Genomic DNA, 21,924 nt, shown 5'->3' with positions numbered 1-21,924 from the left:
GGCATGAGATGTTGTTAAGGAACATCACCGAAGACGATTATTAAGTGGTGGCAATGCTGGCCCTCGCTGCATAATTTCATCCGCAGATCAAACCCGTCTTCGAAAGATTTAATCTCCACCCGGTGCGATAAACACTGAACGCATGGCTCAACATCTTTCATGCAAGGTTCAGGCACCTGCGGAAGTCATACGAGTTGTCAGTGGTGGAGGACACAATGAAGATTACCCCTGCTAATAGCGCAGGCAGTCTTGATTCTATTAAAGACAAGGAGGCGAGCATTATGCTTCATCTAACATTTATTCCTGTCTCCAGCAGTTTCAACAATAAACATTTTTTGTAACTTCCCATATGGGAACTTTATTATTTTTTTTTGTTTGTTTTTTACTTTTTGAAGCATAATGCTTGCCTCCTTGTCTTTAATAGAAGATTACCCCTGCTAATAGCGCAGGAAGTCTTGATTCTGTCTATGTCAAGACGGAGGCGAGTATTATGCTTGTTCAAAGCTTGTCATCGCTGTCTTTGCCACTGATAAAATAGAATGTTCTAAAAGTAGTATCACTGGGCCAGTTGGCCCGGCGCAGGATATCTTCCAACATCGCACCTTGTGCTAGCGCTTTCGAAGCCATTGCGCTCCAAACTTGGCCATGTCTATCCCTGCTAACTGCATCCCTTCTCTCACCCATCTTGCTGTCGCTACTGCCTTGTGAGGTTTTCTACATGATGTTAGCAATTGTCGTCCCCGTCGACCTCATCTCTGTGGTCCTGTGTTCATATTCTTTTATGCAGGCTGCTACACACCATTTGGGGTGTTCCTGCAGGTGGGGGTAGACTATCGTCGCTGAATCTGTCTTCCTTCTTCTGACTATGGTGAATGGTTACGCCTTCTGGTCCGTACACTTTCCTATTCACATCTAGGGTTCTGACATCTGCTACTCTTCTACATGACACCAGGCACAAAAGCATCACCAGTTTCCCTGACAGTTGTTTCAGTGACGGGTATCTGTTCCCCGGCCAGCTGGCTAATAGTTTCAGGACTACAGAAACGTCCCATAATGCGTCATACTTTGGTTTGGCGGCTTCCTAAATCTTATTCCTTTGAGTAGTCAAACTACTGCTATGTTCTCCCCTATGGGCAACCCTTCTATGGGTAAGTGACCCGCTGATATTGCTGAGCTGTATACTCTGATCGTTCTATATGCTTTCCCGCCTTGGAGTAGCTCTGCTAAGAAGTTTAATATTTCTACTAAAGGGGCTGAAACGAGATGAAGACTTCTCTCCTTGCACCATCGTGACCAAGCTGTGTCGTAGCTCCTTCTAATGGATGGTGTCCATGACTCCGCGATGAGGCTCACAGCCTGCGCGGAGATTCCAGCATCGCCATGCACGCCATCAGCAGAAGAGTCCCTCTCGCTCTCGGAGGGTGATACGACCCAACTGGGTCCATGAGAAGACTGTCTCCTGGGGGCAGTACTCTTGGGTCACTAGTTCCATCACCATTAGAAACCATACTTTTGATTTCCAGATCAGGGCCACTACTATGATTGTCGCTCTCTCTCTGCGAACTTTCGTCAACACTCTGTTCATCATAACAAATGGCAGGAAGGCGTAATGCGTCTCCCCTCTCCAATCTTGGAGAAACGCATCTACGCCTGTGGCCCTCAGGTCTAGTCTCCAGCTCAAGTATCTGCTCTTTTGTGCGTTCAGTCTGTACGCAAGCAGATCTGTGTGCGCTGGCCCCCAGAGCTCCTCTCTGTTGAAAGATGGTCTTGTCCAGTATCCAGTCGCTGGAGTCTGCTAGATATCTGGAGTTCCAGTCTGCTACTACATTAAGTGAACCCGGGAGCTACTCCACTACTACTGTGGTCCCAGGCAGAAGTGCCAAAAATCCTTGGTTAGTTCCGCTAATAATTTGGACTTTGTATCTATCTGCTGATATATTGTCCATCTTCAGCAGGATACACAAATTCACTCTTTCTTCCGTGAATGCCGTGATCGCAAATGACCCGGCTAACAGTTCTAGACAGTTGATGTGCAAATTGAGTTCTTCCATACTCCACTTGCCCCCTGTCTCTAGTTCTTAGCAGCGAGCGCCCCAGTCTGCTCTGCTGGCGTCTGATTCTATCACCAGATCGGGCCGATCGCTGCATATGGCCTTCCCGTTCCAGGCGTCCATATTCTGTAGCCACCATTCTAGTTTCGTCTTTGACTCTATCTAGCTGCACTAGTGATGGTATTGCAAGCTTTGTTGTAAGTGTTTTATCTTCAGCCATTGCAGGGCTCGATAATGTAGGGGTCCTGGGAATATTGGTTGGATCGATGCTGCTAGCAGACCCACTACACTCTCTATGGTCCGTAGGGAGATAACGTTTTTGCTGAGGCAATTTCTTATTTCACTCTTCTCTTTCTGGCCGGCAATTCCAGTGCTGCCGATTTGGTGTCTACGACGAACCCTAGGAACTCTATCCTCCTCGCTTGTATCACCTCTGATTTCTCCCGATTCACTAGGAACCCTAAGGAAGTCAGGAGGTCTGTCACCCAGCTTGTCTGATATTGGAGTGTTTCTCTGCTGCTTGCCATCAGCAGAATGTCGTCCAGATATATTATCATTCTTATCCCTTTCTCTCTGATTGCCGCGGCTATCAGCCTCATGAGTTTCGTGAATACCCATGGTGCTGAAGCTAGTCCGAACGGCATTGTCGCAAATTGCCCACCCCATTTGAACGCTAGGAAGGGGCGATCTTCTTGGACTGGCATTGTGAGATGCGTGTCTTTCAGATCCACTCTTGTGAGCCAATCGCCTTGTCTTAGGGTGTCTCTGAGCTGATGGATTCCTTACATCTTGAACTGATGGTAGACCACCCAGCCGTTCATCTCTCGCAGGTTTATTATGGGCCTCACTTTGTCTTTCCCGTGTACCAGGAACATGTTGCTTATAAACTTCGGGATCGTAGCGTAAGGCTCTATCTCTCTTTTGCTTGTTAAGCATTGCAGCTCTGCGTGTAAAGTCTCCTTCTCTATCTGCGCCGAGTGTAAGGGACGAGTGGGTTGGGTTGTGTGGGTGTCTGTATGAATTCTAGCTGCAGCCCTCTGACTGTTTGCAGTACCCAGGCGTCGCTGGAAATCGTGCGCCAGTTCTCCCAGAATTTCAATATTCCCCCCCCCCCCGACTGGCGGATATATACTTTTCTCACCTGCTGGGAAGCTCTGTCCTCTTCCCTGTCTTCTGCCTCTCCTTCCTCTCGGGAAGCGTCCTCTTGGGGAAAGAAGGCATCCTGTTGCCTGTTTTTCAGAGGCCTTCTCGTGGCTTGGTAGCGACTGTTAAGATGGATTTCTGAACTCTGACCTAGTGGACAGAGGTTCAGGAGGCCAGCCAAGTTTCTTGGAACAGGGTAACCTTCTGGACAAGCCACACCAATCAAGGTAGCTTGGCAGCAGTCAAGAATATGTCTCAGGAGGGGTGAGTGGGATTGAAAGACCTCAATGAGCACACAGAGTAAATGACAATCACTCCTAGTCGGGTGTAGTTGTATAAAATAAAATGCAATACATTTAGTCAAGGCCTTTGAACTTCAACACACAACAAATTAAACCAACACAATCAAACCTAATTGCATATATACAAGACCAAGTGGCCTAAAGAAGTATTGCATGAAATGCGTCCACAACCTAGAAAGGGAAGGAAGCAGGTAGTGCAAATAGTCTTTAGGCGCTTCTGCAGCAAACGCAAACCCAAGGTTGTCCAACATACGGCCCGCGGGCCACAATGCGGCCCGCCAAGCCATTTTACGTGGCCCGTGAGGCCGTATGTTGGACAACTCTTGAGTAAAAAAAAATAAAATAAAAAAATAAAATAAAATGTGCCTATGCGCAAAACTGTAACTTCCTCTGGTGACCCCATGGGGTCAACAGAGGTAGTTCCAGTCCTCAGCCACGAAGCGTTTATTTATTTATGCAATGTTTGTCGGATATCCGACAAACATTGCAGAAATAAATAAATTCTTCAAGAAGATCTTGGGACTTGATGACGGAGGAAGGAGAGACTAATTTGTATCACGGCATAGTGAGGGTTACCTCGGGAAATACCATTCATTTTCAGTGAGCGCGGGTCCGTACAATTGCCCAGTACTCCCACAAACTATGAACAATGGGATTAATATAGTAGCAATTACTTTGCATTTAAATATCCCATTTCAGGCAAGTAGGACCCACCATGCAAGAGAGGAACGGGCTGCGGCCCAGACATGCCCGTTCCTGTCTTACATGGTGCTCCGAGGGGCAAAAGGCGAGCCGAGATGAAGGGAGGAGGTGGTGAGGTGAGGAGAAGAAAGTGCTGGCCCGGGCGAAGGATTATGTGGACAGGTACTGTGCAGGAGTTCCTCTCGGCGTAGGCAGCACAGTGGATTCCTGAACCCCTGATTAGCTGTGGGCCGCTGCTCAGAGGACCATTGTGCGGAGTTACTTTCAAGGTTTGTCATCTCTGGACATATGTTTAGCAGGGGTTGCGCCGACACAGCCTGTCTGCCCCAAAAATCTTTTGAATTGCGAATGTCACCGAAGATGAACCTTTATCAGCTGAGAAACATAACCTTTGCAGTGCTTTTTTTCCTCGTCTCGAGACAAATAAGAACAGCGCAAGCTCGGTTACGTTTACCTCTAAGCACAGTGCGGATTGATGAAAATGTCCATGCATTATACCAAGTACATTGGACATTATAGATGTGGCCAGTGGGGTATCAAAGCATGGCGAATACCACATGTACAGTACAACATGTTACCCTAGTAGTGCCCCAATAATACACTGCTACCTGCAAATGGGCCTCAGTGGACCACTTGCCAAGGTTTCTGGAAGTTGCTTATGATCTTGATCTGTGATCTGATCTGATATGATGGGTTATTTATAACGCGCTTAATACCCTTGCAGCAGTGATACCAATCATAAAAGTGAAACGGGCAAGCCCAGCAGGTATAACTTATTTTCACTCTTTTGGAAGCGCAGTCTGAGGGCAGCCTATACCCTTCAGGAGAGGTGTGAGCTGATACAGTTGCAACACAAAAAAACAATAGTACTATGTTCCCAAAATACCTTGGTTCTTGTTTTTCGGATCTCAGCAGAGCCAGGCTTATCAGCATCAGACCAGAAGCATGGGTGCCTTTGCGCTGGGCTGGGGTCAAGTTGGCCCCAATGATGCAGTCCTGTTTGGCAGTGGTGCTGATTTGCGGGTAGAAAACGCTGGGAACAGTAGGACGTGCCAAGTGGATGGCACTGGAAGACTCAGTGACCTCTGGGCCCGGACAAGGGAATACTTTCCTTTGGCGCTGTGCAGGCTCGGCTGACACAACATGGCATATGGTTACAGCAAAGATGTCAAAGCATCAGCATTGTCATTGAGCAGAACTCTGAGATTCAGGGGTGGTGGAGCGTCGAGGTCCAGGATGATTATGATGGTGTCAATGGGGCAGCGCTGAGCAGCTCCGCTCAGGAGGGCCATGGGCCCGTGTGGGGCCGACAGGCCAGTGGGCAGACGGCAACAGGCCTGCTCGAGCCATCCTGCTATTTATACAAATCTCCGGCCGAGCAGGGCCTGATGGGAGAAAGGAACTGCGCTACAATCTGCTCTTCTGCTGGGCTCTGCCTGCTGGAGCTTCCCACTACACGCGGGACAGGCAGCTCTGCAGATGCTCAGAGCTTCCGAGGGGCTGGGTCACGGCCTGCCTTCTCACCCTCGCTTAGCGGGGCTTCCCAGAACTGACTGACCCAACCCCTGCCCTCTTGCATGCAACTCATACTTAGCTGGCAGGGGAGAATCTGATCTCAAGAGCAGATCTCCCAGGGTGAGGCTTACCCATTGCACATCGGATTTGCTGACCCCTGCTATGTTCCCAAATGCGGGATACACGACTGCATTATTTCTGGTAGTGGGGGACTGCGTTCGCGCTCTCACACTGATTTATTGGTGAAAGAAAAGGTAAAGTATGCACTAGGCCTGCTAGGTTGCATACTTTAAGATTGTGCTCACATTGCGTTTCTTCAATTAGGTTCACCTTTGGGTGATCGCTTTTCCACATTTTATCTGTTGAATTGAATTATGCTTCTTTCATCACCACAGAAGTAATGTGTATTACAGAGATAAGCTGCCATATGTATTGGGCACACTGCACATGCTCAGGCAGCATCAACCATGTTTTATACAGGACAATGCTGGCCTAAATTGGGAACAGCCAGCATAGACATGTTGCTACAGAGGCATATTTTGGGTACAACCAGCATGACAATGTGTTACATCACTGACAGTGCTGTCTTACACTGTGGACACATTGATCATTAAAATGTGTTGTGTTGTACAATGTTCTTTTCTGCTGTTGGTGACATGGAATTTTCATGTTCCCCTTTAGAACTATTGTTAACATATGGCTTTTTGGTCACCCTTTCTGCTGTAAAATGCACCATTTCAACCCCATATTTGAAGAAAAATTCTTGGGGAGGGAAACCCTCAGGAGGGAAACCCTCCCTAGAACCTTGTAGCTCCCTCGCTACGCTCGGTCGCCCCCCACTATTTCATAAAAATATTAACACATAGACACTGAAAGAAATCACAAGCAACTAACCTTTGATCACTGCCCATGACACCAAAAGCTATCTTTGGACCTGCATGGCTATCACTGCCTGTGATGCTATTGTGTCAAAGGTCACACTATCGCTTTTTAATATACTGCTTTGGGTGAGGTTGTTGACTTTTGGCTCGCCGGCCCACTGGGTGACAAAAAGTTAATGCTTCGGCCCCACATTCAAAAAGGTTGGACAAGCCTGCACAAACCTAACTGAAAGGCAGTCCAATCCCTACGATGGGAGGAGCCTATTGCTCAGATGTACTTGCAATGCTGGCGCATGCAGTAGTACAGATGGGTGAATCAGGGTCTCTTGTAGGGTCTGTAATAGCTTGGGAAGGCAGGTGAGGTGATGCAGAATAAGTTTCCACTATTCGTGGAAGGTCTCCCCTTGATGGCAGAACAGGTTCCAAGAGTTGGGAATAGTTTGCTAGCTCGCACTAACAGTGGAAAGGAGAGGGGCCCCTTAGGGGCCACTTGTGCGTAAAAATGGATGGATGCCCTAGGGGCCACCGGTAAGGGTTGTTAGTACTTACCACCCCTAGGTGCACTCCGGACCAAACTTCGGCAGTCGAGTCCACTTCGGTTGCAGGTTCAAATGTAGCAATTTCTGTGGCTTTCAGCGGCAAAGCTACAGCGTTGATTCCCAAACGGGACAGTGGCGATTTCTCCACTCCTGGTGGATGGATCAGGCCAGTTTCACAGTAGCGGGCTTCAGGGGCAAGAGGGGCACAAAAGCAGCGCACCTGCTAAGTTCGTCACCACGGCTGGGCGACGCAATAACCACGTGTAACCCAGGTTCGGGCTCTCTCTTTACTCCAGACCTGGGAATGCCAAGTGTACGAAATTCGGTGTGAGAGTGCCGTGAATACAGAGCTTACGGGATACCAAGTTTCAAGGGCCTCCTCGAAACGGCGGCAGAGACAGAGCAAAGGTCCTGCGTAAACTGGTCAGCACACTGGTTGGCCCCGGAACACTTCTGAGAAAGCTTACTTGCAGGGTTGGATGAAGGTGCAGAGAATAGTTGATCCCACGATTCCAATGGGTCGAAGCGTCTTCAGAGATCTTCTAGTTTGATCAGATGCAGAAGGGTCCAGCTGGATGACATTGGGCTTAGGGTGCCAAACCTTCTAGCGGGTCACCAGCGGTTCCTTAACTCGGCTAGGATACTTGGATCCTATCCTTCGTTCAGTAAGAACTCCAGCGATCAACATGGTATGGCTGTTTGGGGCCTTCTCTTATCCAAAGTCTTTTGGATAAGTCCTTTGCGCCAAAACGAAGAGTACCAATGGGAGATTTTCTCACATACAGCACAACATACGTGGACCAATCATGTACCACAGTGGTCCCAGGCATTCACAGCACACCAGACTCTCTGCCACCCAGGATTTGTATTGGAACTAGACAGTCCAGCCCACATGCTGTGTGCGCGCATACAAGGCATTCAGAAGCCCGCAAAAGCTTGGCGTTTCGCAGGAGAATGCATACCCAAATAAGGATTGACCCGGGTCGACTCGACCTGGGGAAGGGAAAGGGGCAAGATGGCCAAAGGACAGGACAAAGAACCTCGTGGCATTGCCATTTTGGCGCCATGCCACCTTTCTGTGCCAAACGCAGTTAACATTACAGGAAAGGGTTAAAAATACATGAAAAGATAAGCTGCCCCCAGCCCTGTCCAAGGCACATCCCAAATGCTCCTAAAAATCCTTTGATTGTATCTAGGGCCTTTGGAAATGATTGAGACCCAAGTGCACGGTACTGTAAGGTACTTTGTGCACTTGCAACATGTAGAAAAGTTGCAACACTGACAAGGACTAAGGGAAACAGTCTCTCAGTACTGACTGTCTTTAAGGGCATGTCAGTTTCCCCATAACAAAGTAACAAAGTGAGCGAAAGCCCAGTGGAGTGCAGCAGAAGGCTGGGCTCCACATGCAAAATCAGACTATGGTGTTTAAACTAAGCAAATAGTTGGGGGGGGTTCACAACTGGAGGGAAAATTAATCATGAAATGGAAATCTTTCCTAACAGTGACCGGTCGCTCGGCCTCGGTACCGACCGGTCCCGGCAAAAACTCTTCCGGAGAATATTTTCTTTATTGACACTTGGGCCTTCTCTAAGGAGGTGTAGGTTCCTACAAACCTCCCCATTTCCTTCCCAAAGGTCTCCCCAAACAGTAAGACGCTAGATCTCCTAGCTTGGGGTCTATTTTCAGGAGCAGACCTCTCCTGCGTTCAGATGAAATGGTGCAATTTGCGTTGCCCGGGAGGTACACTGGTCTCTGCGCCCAGTTAGCGAGGACTTCTGGTTCCACTTTCTCCCCTGTATCTCTTGCTCGTTCGGCTAAATCCATGATCTTCGCTAGCGGTCCCGCTAGACCGAGCACTTTTTCCTGGCATCTTCTCCAGGATCTGTCTCTCTTTTCTGGGATCTCTGGAGGTTTTCGAAACAAAGGCTAACCTCTTCGGATCGAGCTCTGGTGCTTTTTCTACCTTCCCCGGTAGTTTGGGCTTGGGGCATTCTGCCTGCATTCTTTGTCTTGCCTCTTTTGCGCCATGTATTTTGCAAGGCATAAAATAAGCAGTATTGCATTGCTATTTGAAGTATAATTAAGCCTGTTTGCTGTTTATCTTCATAATCATGTCGCAGTTACTGCAATATGATTTTCTACCAAAAATAAATAAATAATTGTTCGTGCACTGCAGGTGAGACAGGCAGAAGTACCCGGGCTGGGCTAAAAACATTGTATCAATGTGAGCCCAGCCTGGGTGCGGCGTCACGTGAGGGGAGGATCTCCGCCCCCCTCTCACACTCGACTCAGGCATCAACGGTAAGGAGGTTTGGGTGGGGGAGCCGGGCCCTTTTTATTAATCTGCTGGGTGTAAGTGGCTGATAAGATTTCTCCCGCCTGAACAGGCAGGAGAAATATTCTCAGTCACTTGCTCTCATTCGGGCGGGAGAAATATTCTCAGCCACTTACACCCAGCACCCGCCCTAATAACACAACCTTGTGCTCGTAGAAGGCCTCTTTTACAGGAACAAGGCTGCGTTATTACGGCTGGTGCTGGGTGTTAGAGAGCTCTGCCTACATTTGAAAATCAAAATTCCTTCGATTTATGCCCTGCCCACAGTGAGTCACACAAAACCCCACCCATTTTCACCTGGCTCTGCCCACATGTCAAAAAGGTAAACTCAGTTGTAATGTGATGTCAGAAATGTGCGGTTCAAATTGAAATATGCATATTTCATTAAATTGCCTTTTCACAACCACCCAAATTGCATTGGACAAAAGGCATTCGCCTTCCATAAAATCAACACTTTAAAATGTGCACATGTAAACTCCAAGAACCAATACAAAGGTTTTCCCTGAATTTCGCAGTACTGAAATTGAACATTTCACCTTAGTTGTTTTTCATCAGGTTAGTCAGGAGGGCACAAGGGGCACTGCCCCCACCCACCCCCCAGCAACGCCACTGGTCATACAGTGAAGGTCATTAAATAAGAGCACATTATTGACGCCAGGGTGCAGGACCAGATATAGAACCGTGGAGGGGACTCTGATGTGTGCCCCCTGGCCTCCCCACTGCTGATGGTTGTCTCGGGCACCAACTGAAAAAGTGCTCCACAGTGAATTAATTCCTTACGTGACATTGTTTGAATAACCCAAGGGGGAGGTGAGGCAAATTGTACATTTTAATTCAGCAACACTGGTCAAAACTATTGGGCCAGTTTGCGTTACTGGACTCCGGTAACTCATCAAACTGGCTCACATTGGCTAAAAAGGTGGCTCACTTTGACCCAATAAATGGGCCGACACAAGCATTTTGCGTTAAGCCATAGGCCTTTTGCCCTACATAGTCCAGTCCGAGCAGCCTGCAGTGATGCATGGAGGTTAGCTGCCGAATTAATCACGAGGCAAGCAGCCAGAGCCAGTAGGAAGCTTTACACTGGCCAGTTTGCGGACTGGAACCATGGGGGCAGTTGCTGGACCTCCTCCCCCCGAAGAGGCTCGAGACCTCACTTGTTTGTAAAGGTGAAAGGCCCCAACGCTGTCCCCGATTGCTGGGCTGGGTGTTGGCAAGTTGGCTGCGCTGGCATTTGTTCATCTGACTATTCTCGAGGCCTCCCCTCCCCCCCCAGAGTGAGTGTGCATTGTTGTGGGCAGCCGGTAAATGAGTTGCTTTTTGCCTATTTTGTAGGAATTGGTCTGCAGTGTAGAGGAAGATTAGGCAGAGAGGACCTTCTCACTTGACAACGGCCCTGAGAGGTAAGCCTAGCGCAACGTTTTATTCTAAAAATATCTTTTTAATGTATTCAAAGGCCTTCTGCAAGCAGGATGTGTTATGGGTGCAGGTGGCCGCGCTGGGAATTAATGTTCTCCTGCCCGCGGTGGGAGAAATATCAGTACCAGCCACTTGCTTGCGCTCAGCCCTGCACTAAAAGCAGTGCCGGTGCTGGCAGAAAGCCTTATTTCGATCACAATTTAAAGAATGTTAGCTTTTTCTGAGCAGGCTGTGTTAAAATTGCAGAGCTGTGTGCATTTGGTGGGCAAAATATTTGTCCCAGAGCCCTTTGCTAGCACGCAGCTCTTCACTGATGAAGCCTGCAGAAGGCTAAATCATTTGCTCTTTCCTGTCAGCAGCAACTACAACTTATAATTAATAGAATGTTTTTAGAGATTTATTTGTTTGGCCACATTCATGCAGCAAACCTTTACATTTTACAGACATTGCACTGATGTTATAGTTCAGAGGAACATAGAAATCATTTATGCATTCTTGCTAATTCTATATCTTGGGGTACAACTAATTCTGGTGACATTCAATATCAGTACAAAATTGCTAATAAAATTAGTTAATTTGCTAATGAAAACATTATTAATTAGCACAATCTGCTAATCAATTTTTGAAAACCAATTTATGCCTTGATTTTGTGACCCTTGGTGATGGCAGCCATTCTGAGGATTTAGGGTTTCAGATGTCCTCTGGCTCGAACATGTCAGATTCCCTCCTCCTCCTCTGTGCTATTGAGGTTTCAACATTTTTCTTCGGCAGGGGCTGCACTTCCTCCTCGTCCCCTTCATTGTTCTGATCTTGTGAGAGATGTGGGGACCCTGTGGGCTCCTCTTCGGAGTCTTGCCCCTCATTGCCCATGTTATCTTCCCCTGGGTAGGGGGTCACGAGGCTCGGCACTTCCGACTTCCGTATGAATGCGTCTCGCAATCTTATGAATGCGTCCTTAGCCTCATGGGCCTTCAGTTTTGCCCCGTCTGGATGACCCGGGGGGTCAGAAGAGTTCTTTCTCTCCCGGGTCTTCTTACACTCCTGTGGGTCCTCTGGTGTGACCCTTGTGGACATGCTTTATTGGGGTATGGTGTCTCCTTCTGGCTCAGATATGTTTCAATGTCTAGTTTCTCCAGTAGGGGTCTCACCCCTCCTCCCCCTTGAGCCACTGCCTCTACCAGTGAGTCTCCCAGCACTTCCTTGAAGCTATAAGCAAAATCCTCAGAGTAGGCTGCCTCTTGCACCTCTTCGCTCCACTGGAATTCTGTCATCTTTTCTGTGCTGTAATGTGTCTTGAAATACCAGTTCTGGTGTAGTGGCACCTCCACTGACTCCCTGTGTGCATTGTATGAGGCTGCACCTTTTATCCTGTTGTGCAGGCTTCTGTCTGCCGCTCTCTATGTTCCTATTGGCCAGCTTGTGCTTGGCTGCACGCTATGAGATCTTATTCCCTTTTATGTAAGGGCTCTGATGTTTGCTCCCACTCAGCTGGCATAAGGTAAGCTTTTTCAAGTGTTGATTCAATCTTCAGAGTGTGAATCCGCACTCTGTGGAAGCGCGTACAGTACTCTGTGCTTATTCCCCGTTGCTGTGTGGGAAAACCCCTCTTTTCCAAGGGTGGGGGCTCCCCACGCAACCAATGGGCTCTCGGCTGCGCTTCGCGCTGTCTCTGCGTGTCACTGTGCTCACACGGCTTGACTCTGCCCCCCCGAAAGGTGGGGGCTGCTCACGGTGGCCCGCGTGAGCTAGCCTCCTCTTCTACAAGGGAGGGGGGTCCCTCTGAGCATATGGAAAAGCCGGCGAGCCCCTAATGTGTAAGTAAAAGTAAAAAGATACTTAAAAGATACTTAATCGCGTTGCGCGCTCCTGAGTATTCTGATGCTGATACCGACTGTTCGTTGCGTGAGCTTTCACGCATTAATATCTAGCTGTCTCAGTTAACGCTCTCGCTAGACTGTATATGCATTACGCAGCTAGTCATAAACACTACTTATCTGCATGGAGAGCAGGAAAGAAGAGGGAGGGAACAGGAAGTGGATGGACTATGAGCATGTGACCAGGATATTGGGACTACAGTTGGCCTGGGACAGAAGGGAAATAGTTTTTTTTGGTTGAAAAAGTAAAACGTTTTCCCATATGGGAAGTTAAAACATTTTTGTTTATTGTTGAAACTGCTGGAGACGGGAATAAATGGAAGATGAAGCATAATGCTCGCCTCCGTCTTGACATAGAATTTGTGTTTTCAATCTGCCTTGAGGAAACTCATCCTTTGCGGACACTGGATCTCCCTACTGAAGATCCTGGACCACAAGATAGCGGACACCAGTGCGTCTGTCATGGAAAGGCCATAGGTCTGCCTGAACAGGGAGAGGAGATCCAGGCTGTCACAGACACCCATGTAAAAGCCTCAAATCTGGCTTGAGAGAGGCAACAGACTTGCAGACATTGTGAGCATACGGCATACCACAAAGCTGGATGTCACGCCTGGCATTGTGGCAAACTACACTGCTTTGCCATGCATGCTCTGTAGTTAAGCAGACAAACCCTGGAGAGTTCACCATGGATGAGTCTCTGTCCATGTGACCGGACCAGACTCAGGAGATCTGTCCATCAATGACTACTTCTTCAATGTCTACACCGTCTACAACAAACGTAGTCGTGCAGTTCCCAAATGCTGAATACCCATTTATGATGTTAAGAGATCTTCCCACACTGATGCAGCTGCATCTGTCAGTCATACCGATGAGGAGGTTCCAGCTACTTATCTTAGACTAGGCCGGCAAACCAAAGATCACCATGCAAGGCTGAGAGTTTCATAGCCATGACTGCTTCAGGCCTACTGCCTAACAACAAAGCAACAAATCGACCTGACTACAGGGATCAAAACTGCAGAGCTGGGTGCTACTTGGCTCCTGCTTGTAGCCTAGAAGAGCCTAGTTAGCTAGACTTGTGACATGGACCCTGTGCTGGGATCAAGACTGACTGATTTTAATTCGTTCTTCCAGTCATTTACTCTGGATTTTAAGACCACATTGTGCTTTCCACTTTTAAAGAGAATAACAAGTACTTTTCGAGGTCAAACATGTTACTCTGTGTGGCAAAAAGGGTGGGGTGCTGCACTCTTCCTAGGCCTTGCACCACCTTTCTATCAGCATCTTTCTGCTTTGGAAATAGTGTCGCTGCTTGGCGAGAATGTTTACTACATGATTGGTATGTTTTTATATATGTAGGCCAGTGTAGAAATGTTAAAAAAAAATCCTTAAGTCTTGTTTCTATTTATTACATACAGGCCAATCCTCTGTTAATAAGGGCGGTTGAACATTTTTTTTTAATAGAAATGATCTAATTTCTCACATTTCTAGGTTCTCCCTATTAAAAGATCCCTCATTGCAGATCATTTTTCTACTTGCGTGTCTAGTATCACCCTTTCTGCTAGTGTATTTTATAAAGGTTATTGCCAAAATCATTTTTCAAATAAATTTCCTTTCAGAAAGTTTTAATCGGTCAAAAGCTTACATAATAAGCTTAACTGTGGGTGATTTCACAAAGTGTTGCTGCATGCCCCTTCCAGTGAATGACACTACTCCATCCCTTTCCATAACACCATCCAGCTTAGTAGTATCTTTAGCCGACCAGCCTTTCCATCTGAGCTAAAATCCTGTGACAAGCCTAGCCTTCCAGTTTAGAGGCCAGGGGCAAAGCACCTAGGCCATCCTTCCTGTATAGGACCTGGTTTGGTGCTAGGAGCTCATGGTCCATCTCGCTTTCCTAATGGCAAGGTTATTGGCATCCAGAAAGAGCCAGATGTTGGTTTATTTCCCCAAAATTGTATTTTAACAAGGATGTGGTCTAAGTGATAGTATCAAGCATTAATAGAGGTGAGACAATGAAGTGCACAGAACTGTAATCCCAAGCCTCTCCGCAACACCCAACTACCTGCCCCGGCCCACCCCACCAAGAAGACAAGGTGTTCCCAATGATCCTAACCCACGCCTATCACATGGTCACGACAAGGAATAACCCCAGTGTGAAGCAGGCCTAAAGGTCATAGACGGCACATTTTGGAGATATTCGGTAAACGGTCGCCAAACACCCAGGTATTTATGCAGTTGATCATTTACACAGGCCGTAACCTTTTCAGCAACCAAAATGTACCACACCTTAATCCACGAGTACACAATCGCTAGACCCTCCGGGTTCCTCCATCCTTTAGCAACAGTAATCCTTGCAGCCAATAGAAGTTATGTAAAAAGTTGGGCAGTATGTCCTTATTTAGGGTAAACGTCCTCTAAAGACTTTGCCAATAGGACTACCAATGGATCCAGGGGCTAGTCAATACCTACAATCGCTTTGATAAGGGACGACACAGATTCCCAGAATAAATGGATTACAGGACAGGGCCACCACATGTGAAGACTCCCCTGAAGACCACACCCGCACCAGCAAGCAGGGTCGAGGCTCGGCTTAATCTTGTACAATGTCAGGGCGGGGGGATGTTTGATGCCATCTGTAGTATAATGTATACAAACATTCCCTGTTAGTAACCCATCTAGAGGAGGCATGATTCCTTGCCAATATTTCTTCATTTGCTATAGGACTAGCCACATCCGCCTCCCAACGAGAAATGTAAGGGGGTTCAGACGGCAGTAGGTCGCTAGCTAACAATTTATAAAGAGCAGAGATTCTGCCCCGGTCATGGTGAGTTCCGGGTTGCACAATCCCTAAATGTGGGGTGAGACACCAATAGGCGAATCTGAGCATATCTGAAGCACTCTTTCTCACCCAAGGTAAATTTAGAGTTGCATTCGATGAATGATAACAGTAATCCATTCTGACATAGCTGAGCCAAGTACGCAAGACTCCCATTATTCTGGGATGGGAAACTCTTCCCAGTGAGCCCCATTGAGAAGTCTGGATTACCAAATACTGGAGTGAAGGGACCCATCCCAGTGATCACCTACACCTTCTGAAGCATTCTACCAGGTTGCCCAAAAATGTCTTCTTAAATTGGGTCAATTGAGCCCCCTTCCCAGACCGGCTTGGACAATGTATAGAGGGATATTCTCAGAAATGCAGAGCCCCATAGTGGTTTATGGATTCCCCTTTCTATCTTGTCAAACTCTTGAGTTAGAATCATTTGGTATGTAGAAGATAGAGGAATTGTGGAAAAGCTATAATTTTAAATAAAGCTACTTTCCCTATCAGTGATAGCGTTAAGTTAGACCATCTTGTTACCTCCACCAGAAATGGTCCTAGTTTAACTGTAGAAACTCCTCTTTGGACAGCACTACCTGGATCCCCAGGTATTTAAATGATTACCTAGAGAATAGCAGCCCCCCCCTCCTCTACCCCAGACTACCACTGTGGTTCATCCCCCTTCTCCACTCAAGACCTCATAGCATGCCGATTTCTTCCTACTCCGATGTCACTGTGGGTGCCACATTCATTTATTATGCCTATTAAGCCCTTGCAGGACAAGGCCGCAGTGTTGAGCGAAGCAGGTGCGCAGGAGATGCTGCCCGACGATACGTAGCACGCTTCGCTATGTATACGCTACCGTGTCTATAGGAACCGAGGCATGGACCCTCTGCGGCAAAGCCCTTGCAGGACAAGGCCGCTGTGTTGAGCGACGCAGGTGTTTGGTGGCAAAGGGGATGCAGTGTAGACCGTGAGTGCGGACGACTCACCCTCCTGTCTGTGGCCGCTGGGTAAGAAGTTGCGGGCAGAGTTTAGCTTGCTTTACTCCACCTAACCCCCCCCCGACTCCTGCACTTGTTGTTTCCTCTATAAACTGTCCTCTGCTCACTACACACCTCGCAATCCCTGATTGCATGCTCCCACTTGCACCCTAGGCCGCGGATGCTCCTCCTCTCAGGCCGCGTGCGTTCCCTTTCAATCCTAGATTGCGTTCGCTCTCTTGCGACCTTAGATCACGTGCAATCCCTCGAAGCCTTGGCCATGTGCGTTCCCTCGCAATCCTAGATTGCGTGCGCTCCCACACAACTGTAGGCCGCCTTCTCCACTGAGCTGTGCCCCCTCTGCCTCCCCTGCAGGCCCTCTCCTTCCTCTTTCACCTGACCTATTGTGTACTTCTATGATTTTGTTCTCCATGGTTGTTGCTTTCGTTTCCTCACGGTTCCCTTGTGTTTTCTGACTTTGTGTTTACTATCCATGGTTGCTTGCTTACATCGTACTGCCTGCATCCCTGCTGTTCATTCTTTCTTCTAGGTTCCCTGGTTGATTTGTCTGTCTTTGGCGTTTTTGTTTCTCCTGTATGTTTGCTTACATTGTATTGCCGGCATCCCTGCTGTGTCCATTCTATACTTCTAGGGTCTGTTGGCAACTGACTTGTCTATATATTGCATCTGAGGTTCAGTCATTGTTCTGTCCACTGTGCCCCTCGTCCTATTGTCCCCCCGGCTGCCTGCCCCCTAATTCACCCCTCCCCCCGCCCCCCACACTGCCCGCCAATCTACCATCCATACCCTCTTTGGTGCTCTCTGTCTCTCCTATCAACTATCCTATCCTTCTCACCAAGTCTGGTAGGAAGAAGCTCAAAAGGTATATCCTGGTCTCCAACCTAGGCCTCCCTATCGCTGATACCTACACAAGTGCTTCCTGCAGACAGACCCTTACCAACATCCTCTTTGTTGTTCCTTCACCATACCTGTGTACCCCCCTGCCCCCATATGGTCTGTTCTTTCTCCTTTTTCCTCGCCACTCATTAATGGTGGCACCCTAATGGAGGCCCTCCTGGCCCCCTTCAACTCCTCCAAGACCATCATTAATGTTTACCTAAATGGCACTGTCTTTGTTAAAGGCCCTCAAGTCAACCTCCTCCTTTTTGATAGATGCCACCAGCGCCTTATCATCTTACTTTCTTCTCCTTCTGTCCCTTCTTTCCCCTCTCTGGCTCTTCTGCCTCCTTCTTCCTCTGCCACCTCTACGTATGCCTCTGCTGCTTCTCCAGCCACCCTGTTGCCTCTTTCCTCCGCCATCCTCCTCCTCTTCATTGGCTATCTTGCCCCCATTCCTTCCTCCTCTGGCCATCTTCAACACTTCCTCAGGGTACACCTCTGACCTGTACCCCTCCTCGGAAGCCTTTCAAAGGGGGCAACCTGCTCCACATTGCCACTCTCCTATCGCTCAGCTGTCAAACACTCCTCTGACATCTGTCTCCTGGAAGAACTTGCTGGCTGTTACTCGGTCTGAGCGAGACGTGGTTCAGGACCAGCTCGGTCGGGAGCTTTGACACTCTTCCGGATCGCTACAAGATCCTCTCTGTGTCCAGAACCAACTGCCCCAGGGGGGTGTAGCCTTGATCTTCCCCGAGTGGATCCTTGCTTCTATCATTCCTATACAGGACTACTCCTCCTTTGAATGTCTGGTCTGCAGTTTCTCTCTCTTTCTCTCTGTCTCTTTCTCTTTCTACCCCCCCACCTCCCTGGCTCGTTTTCCTGCTCCTAACTTTGAGGCTAAGAACCTCGGGGTCATCTTCGACTCCACCCTCTCCTCACATCCCTGAGAAGTCAAACCTATCAGCTGCATCTCCTCAGAGGTGTTCTTCCTTTCCTCACTTTCCCCCAGAAGCTCACTATCTCCAGAGCTCTGGTGCTCTTAAGGTTGGACTACTGCAACAGCCTCCTTCTAAATCTTCCTACCTCTACTCTCCGCCCTCTACAACTTATGAATTATACATTTGATACAGGAGTTATCATGTTGATGTATTTAATATGAACCCCTATCTTCTGAGGGCTCTTATTTTCATTAAACAAGCTAAAGCAAAAGCAGATATAATATAACACCTATGAACAAGATTGCTATGTGGGCAAAGAGCATGTTTGGATTGATAAACTATAACTACCACTTGTTCTATTATTTAACAGCATGTGTAACCTGTATGAATCGGGAAGTTACGCTACACTATACTACACGCCATCAGTCTAGATGCACTCAGCAAGCCCCCACCCAGCCCGTTTAGAGCAGAATGTGCGTCAAATGAAACGGCTCCTTTTGGGGTTGACAAGTTCTGCTTAGCTGGGCCCGGCTGTCTTTCCTGCCGCTGCTCTGCTCAGGACTCCTCTGTTCTGTACTCCTGCCCAGCCCCTCTGGCCTCGATGCACAGGCAAGCCAGCTGCTGCTTCCCACTTCCCCTTTTGTTTGGGCCTTATATGTATGAAGGAACATGGATTCCCTGCCCGTGTACGTGCGTCATATCCGCTATCTTGAGTACAGCCTAGAGCTGAGTGTCACTGTGTTCGTTGACTTTAGGTCTCCTATGTATAATTCCATTAGGTGAGTTTTCGCACCTCCAGCGAGAGCTTTGTACCCGTTCAGTGAATGCCTCCACTGTACCCTTCTCTCACTTTTTACTTCTTAACCTTGCGGACGTGGACAACGCTTCTAACACTTAGCGGTGTGAAGTCAACGCTTGCACACACTGGTGTGTAGTTAAAACAGGCAGCTATTTACCGTTTGTGGTTTTCTCATCTGCAAGAACAGGAAAGCGTCACTTCCTGGACCTTGTAAGGCCAAGAATATCCGTCAAGCAAGTGTGCACATTCACCTTCTGTGTAAAACGTGTGCTGTATGTTTGACAAACATTATGTTTGATGAAAATGTAATAGCTGTCATCTACATTTGTTAATGTTTCACTGGCTACAGGCTGCATGAGCTATGAACAGCTGTCTTAAACTAGGTTTGTTTTCATGTCAGTAGAATTCTCATGAACTCATCCAAAATATGATTGCCTTCTTTCATTGAGCCTTTGAAAGGTTTAACATAAAATGCAGCTAAAGATTCTGCAATTTCATTGTTTCCCCTCTCATTCCCACCCCATTCGTTCTTCACTTCGGTTACCCACCTGTCCCCTAAGGGCTTTCCAGTCATGTCCCCATGATCCTATATCCTTCCTTTGCTCTACCAAATGAAGCTCCCATCTTCATAAAGTGAAAGCTTCCTTAGTTTTTCTCATGCCCTCTCCATGTTTCGATGAAGTTGGATCATATTAAGATGCATACATGCGTCCAGTTACCAGAGCTTCCACTCATATTCTCTAAGTCTTTCTTTTTTAACTTTCCCAACCTCCCTAATTACCTCGCCCCTTTTATACCATCTGATATGCAGCGCCCTTTGTCAAATCTGCGTTTTTCTATCCTGAGTCTGCCCCAAATGTTGCAGAACCAGGCATGCACACCACTGCGTGGACCAGGACATTTCTTCATTGGTGCCAAACACTAAAACACCATCACTGTAGTTAAAGCTGTTATTTACATGCTAGATTACCTTCCTTCCTGCTTGTTGAAATATTTCTGCAGCTGAAGATATGTCAAAGCTGAGTTGCTTGTAGTGCTAAAGACCAATGTTTGTTAAAAGCTGACGATGCCGCTTGACTGATGATTTATCTCTAGCTGCTGATAGCCCTTATTTAAATTGAGTTTTGAAAAGTCTTGCATTTAGTTCAGATAACAAATTATGCTGTTGGTATGTAGGCTTGGATGCCACTCTAGCAAGTCCCCATGGCTTGTTGCATGTCTACACACATTCTTATTTGGCCATTTGGCCATTTGAGCTGCGTTTGGGGACAATCACTATGTGAGTGACTCCTGGTGTTATTCCTTGTATCTGCTTGAAGTACTCTTTATTTAGCAGATTCTTTAGTTGGCGAATTGGCAATGTACTCCGGTTCTGTGCTATGGGTCTTACAGATATGTGGGTAAACCTGTTTGTCTTTCAGTTTGCTGCATCTTTAAATAGTATGGTATGACGGGACACTACAGATGCAATGTCAAACGGTACACAATTGTTGGTGGCTATTGCCAGTGTGCTGGCAGTGATGCGTTCGAAAAGGTTTTTTCCTGGCACCTCTCCTTTTAGCACATGAATTCCACTTTTGCTTCTCTTTGTATTTAATGGTTCTCGTGAGGTTTTTCACAATTGTAGACAAGACGTTTGATGACCCAAATGAACACCTTTTAGTTCTGATGGTATATGACAAGGTTTGCTATGCTTTTTGTTGAGTAAGGACCTATGCCAATCTTGAATTTTGCTTGATGCTACCCTAGGGAGAGTTCAGTGTTCTCCTCTCTTGTGTCTTCATGTGCCAACACATTTATGTATTCGCCAAGAGACTCCTCTCAATTTGATGTCTGTGAAATGTCATATGTCATGTCTTGGCTATGAACCTATCTTCTAGGGTCTGCATTACGCTCCATTTTGTTGAATTTTTTAAGTTGATCTACATCCTTTGGAAACATGTATCACTGCACCTTACTTGCTGAACTAATTACCCTCTGCTGGGCATTTGCCCTGTACTAGCAGCATGCTTTGCTGTTAGCTTTTAAAGATGTCTTCCTTGACCAAAGCCTTGCTTATGGTCTTTGTTCTGTCGCCACCCAGACATTATAATTGGTTATTTATAACGCGCTTAATACCAAAGAGGTTTCTAAGCGCGGACCAGGGATTCGAACCAATCCCTGATGAGCGCATTGCCACTGATCTATACTACCCGTGCCAGGCACACCAACTCGTCTTTCTGGGACTATGCTTTCTCCTTGAGAGCTGCTTCTTGAGCTTCCACCTTTGCTCCTGTGCCCACAATGACATGAATGTTGACCAGGAATAGAGGCTCCTTTTGTAGACATTTGGTAGGAGTGCAGATGAACATCCCTCAACGATTTGCATCTAATGGTGTCCTCATTGTAAAATTTGTCAAAATCTAAATGGGCAACCAGTTTAATTATGTTTTTTGTATTGCTTTTTTTGGGTGCTTTTGTAAAGCACAGCATAACACCTCAAGGGCATCATGGTACTGTAGAAATTGAGGATACAAATCTTAACTAGTTCTGCAATATTATGTTATTATGATAATCCATGTTCATCTCTTGAAATATAGGACAATCAGATCATTATTTTCTTTTTTTTTTAAACGTGTTTATTTTAAACAGGCAGGTTATGGCAATACAAAGCTTTAATCACTTGCGACATTTAGCATACAGTAATACCATTTGACGCTCCTCCCACCCCACCCCTCGGGCT

At 47.2% G+C, this 21,924-nt stretch overlaps 1 protein-coding gene and 1 non-coding gene across 5 annotated transcripts in view; both read left to right on the top strand.

The window, feature by feature from the left end:
• LOC138580465 (protein S100-A16-like) overlaps window positions 1-21,924 on the top strand; it is a 136,636-nt gene that overhangs the window by 50,267 nt on the left and 64,445 nt on the right. For 2 of the 4 annotated variants that reach the window (XM_069651040.1, XM_069651046.1), the window contains one exon: window positions 10,804-10,871. The exons of the other annotated variants lie outside the window; for them this stretch is intronic. The gene's annotated coding sequence lies outside the window, so the exon portion shown is untranslated. The remainder of the gene's footprint in view (window positions 1-10,803; window positions 10,872-21,924) is intronic. 4 annotated transcript variants of the gene reach the window in all.
• Window positions 5,785-5,946, top strand: LOC138462593 (U1 spliceosomal RNA). Its single transcript, XR_011265193.1, has one exon. It is a non-coding gene; the product is annotated as a U1 spliceosomal RNA (small nuclear RNA).

The sequence above is a fragment of the Ambystoma mexicanum genome, chromosome 1p, assembly GCF_040938575.1.
Source record: "Ambystoma mexicanum isolate Mex_15411 chromosome 1p, UKY_AmexF1_1, whole genome shotgun sequence".
Lineage (NCBI taxonomy): Eukaryota > Metazoa > Chordata > Amphibia > Caudata > Ambystomatidae > Ambystoma > Ambystoma mexicanum.
The sequence above is the reverse complement of the archived record's forward strand: the minus strand, read 5'-3'. Positions and strand labels throughout refer to the sequence as shown.